Raw genomic sequence first — 7,500 nt, 5'->3', positions numbered from 1 at the left:
AATGCTACCAGGAATTTACCGTTTCTTTAATGGAATTTTTTAACAGCTAGGATAAACATATCATGGATGAGTAAATAGATAAATAAGTAAAAATTCTGGAATAAATGCTACCAGGAATTTACCGTTTCTTTAATGGAATTTTTTAACAGCTAGGATAAACATATCATGGATGAGTAAATAGATAAATAAGTAAAAATTCTGGAATAAATGCTACCAGGAATTTACCGTTTCTTTAATGGAATTTTTTAACAGCTAGGATAAACATATCATGGATGAGTAAATAGATAAATAAGTAAAAATTCTGGAATAAATGCTACCAGGAATTTACCGTTTCTTTAATGGAATTTTTTAACAGCTAGGATAAACATATCATGGATGAGTAAATAGATAAATAAGTAAAAATTCTGGAATAAATGCTACCAGGAATTTACCGTTTCTTTAATGGAATTTTTTAACAGCTAGGATAAACATATCATGGATGAGTAAATAGATAAATAAGTAAAAATTCTGGAATAAATGCTACCAGGAATTTACCGTTTCTTTAATGGAATTTTTTAACAGCTAGGATAAACATATCATGGATGAGTAAATAGATAAATAAGTAAAAATTCTGGAATAAATGCTACCAGGAATTTACCGTTTCTTTAATGGAATTTTTTAACAGCTAGGATAAACATATCATGGATGAGTAAATAGATAAATAAGTAAAAATTCTGGAATAAATGCTACCAGGAATTTACCGTTTCTTTAATGGAATTTTTTAACAGCTAGGATAAACATATCATGGATGAGTAAATAGATAAATAAGTAAAAATTCTGGAATAAATGCTACCAGGAATTTACCGTTTCTTTAATGGAATTTTTTAACAGCTAGGATAAACATATCATGGATGAGTAAATAGATAAATAAGTAAAAATTCTGGAATAAATGCTACCAGGAATTTACCGTTTCTTTAATGGAATTTTTTAACAGCTAGGATAAACATATCATGGATGAGTAAATAGATAAATAAGTAAAAATTCTGGAATAAATGCTACCAGGAATTTACCGTTTCTTTAATGGAATTTTTTAACAGCTAGGATAAACATATCATGGATGAGTAAATAGATAAATAAGTAAAAATTCTGGAATAAATGCTACCAGGAATTTACCGTTTCTTTAATGGAATTTTTTAACAGCTAGGATAAACATATCATGGATGAGTAAATAGATAAATAAGTAAAAATTCTGGAATAAATGCTACCAGGAATTTACCGTTTCTTTAATGGAATTTTTTAACAGCTAGGATAAACATATCATGGATGAGTAAATAGATAAATAAGTAAAAATTCTGGAATAAATGCTACCAGGAATTTACCGTTTCTTTAATGGAATTTTTTAACAGCTAGGATAAACATATCATGGATGAGTAAATAGATAAATAAGTAAAAATTCTGGAATAAATGCTACCAGGAATTTACCGTTTCTTTAATGGAATTTTTTAACAGCTAGGATAAACATATCATGGATGAGTAAATAGATAAATAAGTAAAAATTCTGGAATAAATGCTACCAGGAATTTACCGTTTCTTTAATGGAATTTTTTAACAGCTAGGATAAACATATCATGGATGAGTAAATAGATAAATAAGTAAAAATTCTGGAATAAATGCTACCAGGAATTTACCGTTTCTTTAATGGAATTTTTTAACAGCTAGGATAAACATATCATGGATGAGTAAATAGATAAATAAGTAAAAATTCTGGAATAAATGCTACCAGGAATTTACCGTTTCTTTAATGGAATTTTTTAACAGCTAGGATAAACATATCATGGATGAGTAAATAGATAAATAAGTAAAAATTCTGGAATAAATGCTACCAGGAATTTACCGTTTCTTTAATGGAATTTTTTAACAGCTAGGATAAACATATCATGGATGAGTAAATAGATAAATAAGTAAAAATTCTGGAATAAATGCTACCAGGAATTTACCGTTTCTTTAATGGAATTTTTTAACAGCTAGGATAAACATATCATGGATGAGTAAATAGATAAATAAGTAAAAATTCTGGAATAAATGCTACCAGGAATTTACCGTTTCTTTAATGGAATTTTTTAACAGCTAGGATAAACATATCATGGATGAGTAAATAGATAAATAAGTAAAAATTCTGGAATAAATGCTACCAGGAATTTACCGTTTCTTTAATGGAATTTTTTAACAGCTAGGATAAACATATCATGGATGAGTAAATAGATAAATAAGTAAAAATTCTGGAATAAATGCTACCAGGAATTTACCGTTTCTTTAATGGAATTTTTTAACAGCTAGGATAAACATATCATGGATGAGTAAATAGATAAATAAGTAAAAATTCTGGAATAAATGCTACCAGGAATTTACCGTTTCTTTAATGGAATTTTTTAACAGCTAGGATAAACATATCATGGATGAGTAAATAGATAAATAAGTAAAAATTCTGGAATAAATGCTACCAGGAATTTACCGTTTCTTTAATGGAATTTTTTAACAGCTAGGATAAACATATCATGGATGAGTAAATAGATAAATAAGTAAAAATTCTGGAATAAATGCTACCAGGAATTTACCGTTTCTTTAATGGAATTTTTTAACAGCTAGGATAAACATATCATGGATGAGTAAATAGATAAATAAGTAAAAATTCTGGAATAAATGCTACCAGGAATTTACCGTTTCTTTAATGGAATTTTTTAACAGCTAGGATAAACATATCATGGATGAGTAAATAGATAAATAAGTAAAAATTCTGGAATAAATGCTACCAGGAATTTACCGTTTCTTTAATGGAATTTTTTAACAGCTAGGATAAACATATCATGGATGAGTAAATAGATAAATAAGTAAAAATTCTGGAATAAATGCTACCAGGAATTTACCGTTTCTTTAATGGAATTTTTTAACAGCTAGGATAAACATATCATGGATGAGTAAATAGATAAATAAGTAAAAATTCTGGAATAAATGCTACCAGGAATTTACCGTTTCTTTAATGGAATTTTTTAACAGCTAGGATAAACATATCATGGATGAGTAAATAGATAAATAAGTAAAAATTCTGGAATAAATGCTACCAGGAATTTACCGTTTCTTTAATGGAATTTTTTAACAGCTAGGATAAACATATCATGGATGAGTAAATAGATAAATAAGTAAAAATTCTGGAATAAATGCTACCAGGAATTTACCGTTTCTTTAATGGAATTTTTTAACAGCTAGGATAAACATATCATGGATGAGTAAATAGATAAATAAGTAAAAATTCTGGAATAAATGCTACCAGGAATTTACCGTTTCTTTAATGGAATTTTTTAACAGCTAGGATAAACATATCATGGATGAGTAAATAGATAAATAAGTAAAAATTCTGGAATAAATGCTACCAGGAATTTACCGTTTCTTTAATGGAATTTTTTAACAGCTAGGATAAACATATCATGGATGAGTAAATAGATAAATAAGTAAAAATTCTGGAATAAATGCTACCAGGAATTTACCGTTTCTTTAATGGAATTTTTTAACAGCTAGGATAAACATATCATGGATGAGTAAATAGATAAATAAGTAAAAATTCTGGAATAAATGCTACCAGGAATTTACCGTTTCTTTAATGGAATTTTTTAACAGCTAGGATAAACATATCATGGATGAGTAAATAGATAAATAAGTAAAAATTCTGGAATAAATGCTACCAGGAATTTACCGTTTCTTTAATGGAATTTTTTAACAGCTAGGATAAACATATCATGGATGAGTAAATAGATAAATAAGTAAAAATTCTGGAATAAATGCTACCAGGAATTTACCGTTTCTTTAATGGAATTTTTTAACAGCTAGGATAAACATATCATGGATGAGTAAATAGATAAATAAGTAAAAATTCTGGAATAAATGCTACCAGGAATTTACCGTTTCTTTAATGGAATTTTTTAACAGCTAGGATAAACATATCATGGATGAGTAAATAGATAAATAAGTAAAAATTCTGGAATAAATGCTACCAGGAATTTACCGTTTCTTTAATGGAATTTTTTAACAGCTAGGATAAACATATCATGGATGAGTAAATAGATAAATAAGTAAAAATTCTGGAATAAATGCTACCAGGAATTTACCGTTTCTTTAATGGAATTTTTTAACAGCTAGGATAAACATATCATGGATGAGTAAATAGATAAATAAGTAAAAATTCTGGAATAAATGCTACCAGGAATTTACCGTTTCTTTAATGGAATTTTTTAACAGCTAGGATAAACATATCATGGATGAGTAAATAGATAAATAAGTAAAAATTCTGGAATAAATGCTACCAGGAATTTACCGTTTCTTTAATGGAATTTTTTAACAGCTAGGATAAACATATCATGGATGAGTAAATAGATAAATAAGTAAAAATTCTGGAATAAATGCTACCAGGAATTTACCGTTTCTTTAATGGAATTTTTTAACAGCTAGGATAAACATATCATGGATGAGTAAATAGATAAATAAGTAAAAATTCTGGAATAAATGCTACCAGGAATTTACCGTTTCTTTAATGGAATTTTTTAACAGCTAGGATAAACATATCATGGATGAGTAAATAGATAAATAAGTAAAAATTCTGGAATAAATGCTACCAGGAATTTACCGTTTCTTTAATGGAATTTTTTAACAGCTAGGATAAACATATCATGGATGAGTAAATAGATAAATAAGTAAAAATTCTGGAATAAATGCTACCAGGAATTTACCGTTTCTTTAATGGAATTTTTTAACAGCTAGGATAAACATATCATGGATGAGTAAATAGATAAATAAGTAAAAATTCTGGAATAAATGCTACCAGGAATTTACCGTTTCTTTAATGGAATTTTTTAACAGCTAGGATAAACATATCATGGATGAGTAAATAGATAAATAAGTAAAAATTCTGGAATAAATGCTACCAGGAATTTACCGTTTCTTTAATGGAATTTTTTAACAGCTAGGATAAACATATCATGGATGAGTAAATAGATAAATAAGTAAAAATTCTGGAATAAATGCTACCAGGAATTTACCGTTTCTTTAATGGAATTTTTTAACAGCTAGGATAAACATATCATGGATGAGTAAATAGATAAATAAGTAAAAATTCTGGAATAAATGCTACCAGGAATTTACCGTTTCTTTAATGGAATTTTTTAACAGCTAGGATAAACATATCATGGATGAGTAAATAGATAAATAAGTAAAAATTCTGGAATAAATGCTACCAGGAATTTACCGTTTCTTTAATGGAATTTTTTAACAGCTAGGATAAACATATCATGGATGAGTAAATAGATAAATAAGTAAAAATTCTGGAATAAATGCTACCAGGAATTTACCGTTTCTTTAATGGAATTTTTTAACAGCTAGGATAAACATATCATGGATGAGTAAATAGATAAATAAGTAAAAATTCTGGAATAAATGCTACCAGGAATTTACCGTTTCTTTAATGGAATTTTTTAACAGCTAGGATAAACATATCATGGATGAGTAAATAGATAAATAAGTAAAAATTCTGGAATAAATGCTACCAGGAATTTACCGTTTCTTTAATGGAATTTTTTAACAGCTAGGATAAACATATCATGGATGAGTAAATAGATAAATAAGTAAAAATTCTGGAATAAATGCTACCAGGAATTTACCGTTTCTTTAATGGAATTTTTTAACAGCTAGGATAAACATATCATGGATGAGTAAATAGATAAATAAGTAAAAATTCTGGAATAAATGCTACCAGGAATTTACCGTTTCTTTAATGGAATTTTTTAACAGCTAGGATAAACATATCATGGATGAGTAAATAGATAAATAAGTAAAAATTCTGGAATAAATGCTACCAGGAATTTACCGTTTCTTTAATGGAATTTTTTAACAGCTAGGATAAACATATCATGGATGAGTAAATAGATAAATAAGTAAAAATTCTGGAATAAATGCTACCAGGAATTTACCGTTTCTTTAATGGAATTTTTTAACAGCTAGGATAAACATATCATGGATGAGTAAATAGATAAATAAGTAAAAATTCTGGAATAAATGCTACCAGGAATTTACCGTTTCTTTAATGGAATTTTTTAACAGCTAGGATAAACATATCATGGATGAGTAAATAGATAAATAAGTAAAAATTCTGGAATAAATGCTACCAGGAATTTACCGTTTCTTTAATGGAATTTTTTAACAGCTAGGATAAACATATCATGGATGAGTAAATAGATAAATAAGTAAAAATTCTGGAATAAATGCTACCAGGAATTTACCGTTTCTTTAATGGAATTTTTTAACAGCTAGGATAAACATATCATGGATGAGTAAATAGATAAATAAGTAAAAATTCTGGAATAAATGCTACCAGGAATTTACCGTTTCTTTAATGGAATTTTTTAACAGCTAGGATAAACATATCATGGATGAGTAAATAGATAAATAAGTAAAAATTCTGGAATAAATGCTACCAGGAATTTACCGTTTCTTTAATGGAATTTTTTAACAGCTAGGATAAACATATCATGGATGAGTAAATAGATAAATAAGTAAAAATTCTGGAATAAATGCTACCAGGAATTTACCGTTTCTTTAATGGAATTTTTTAACAGCTAGGATAAACATATCATGGATGAGTAAATAGATAAATAAGTAAAAATTCTGGAATAAATGCTACCAGGAATTTACCGTTTCTTTAATGGAATTTTTTAACAGCTAGGATAAACATATCATGGATGAGTAAATAGATAAATAAGTAAAAATTCTGGAATAAATGCTACCAGGAATTTACCGTTTCTTTAATGGAATTTTTTAACAGCTAGGATAAACATATCATGGATGAGTAAATAGATAAATAAGTAAAAATTCTGGAATAAATGCTACCAGGAATTTACCGTTTCTTTAATGGAATTTTTTAACAGCTAGGATAAACATATCATGGATGAGTAAATAGATAAATAAGTAAAAATTCTGGAATAAATGCTACCAGGAATTTACCGTTTCTTTAATGGAATTTTTTAACAGCTAGGATAAACATATCATGGATGAGTAAATAGATAAATAAGTAAAAATTCTGGAATAAATGCTACCAGGAATTTACCGTTTCTTTAATGGAATTTTTTAACAGCTAGGATAAACATATCATGGATGAGTAAATAGATAAATAAGTAAAAATTCTGGAATAAATGCTACCAGGAATTTACCGTTTCTTTAATGGAATTTTTTAACAGCTAGGATAAACATATCATGGATGAGTAAATAGATAAATAAGTAAAAATTCTGGAATAAATGCTACCAGGAATTTACCGTTTCTTTAATGGAATTTTTTAACAGCTAGGATAAACATATCATGGATGAGTAAATAGATAAATAAGTAAAAATTCTGGAATAAATGCTACCAGGAATTTACCGTTTCTTTAATGGAATTTTTTAACAGCTAGGATAAACATATCATGGATGAGTAAATAGATAAAT

General features: G+C 27.2%; 1 protein-coding gene across 1 annotated transcript in view; it reads left to right on the top strand.

Moving 5' to 3' along the window:
* LOC137639450 (kin of IRRE-like protein 1) overlaps nucleotides 1–7,500 on the top strand; it is an 82,451-nt gene that overhangs the window by 18,963 nt on the left and 55,988 nt on the right. The gene's annotated exons all lie outside the window — the stretch shown is intronic.

The sequence above is a fragment of the Palaemon carinicauda genome, chromosome 4 (assembly GCF_036898095.1).
Source record: "Palaemon carinicauda isolate YSFRI2023 chromosome 4, ASM3689809v2, whole genome shotgun sequence".
Lineage (NCBI taxonomy): Eukaryota > Metazoa > Arthropoda > Malacostraca > Decapoda > Palaemonidae > Palaemon > Palaemon carinicauda.
The sequence above is the reverse complement of the archived record's forward strand: the minus strand, read 5'-3'. Positions and strand labels throughout refer to the sequence as shown.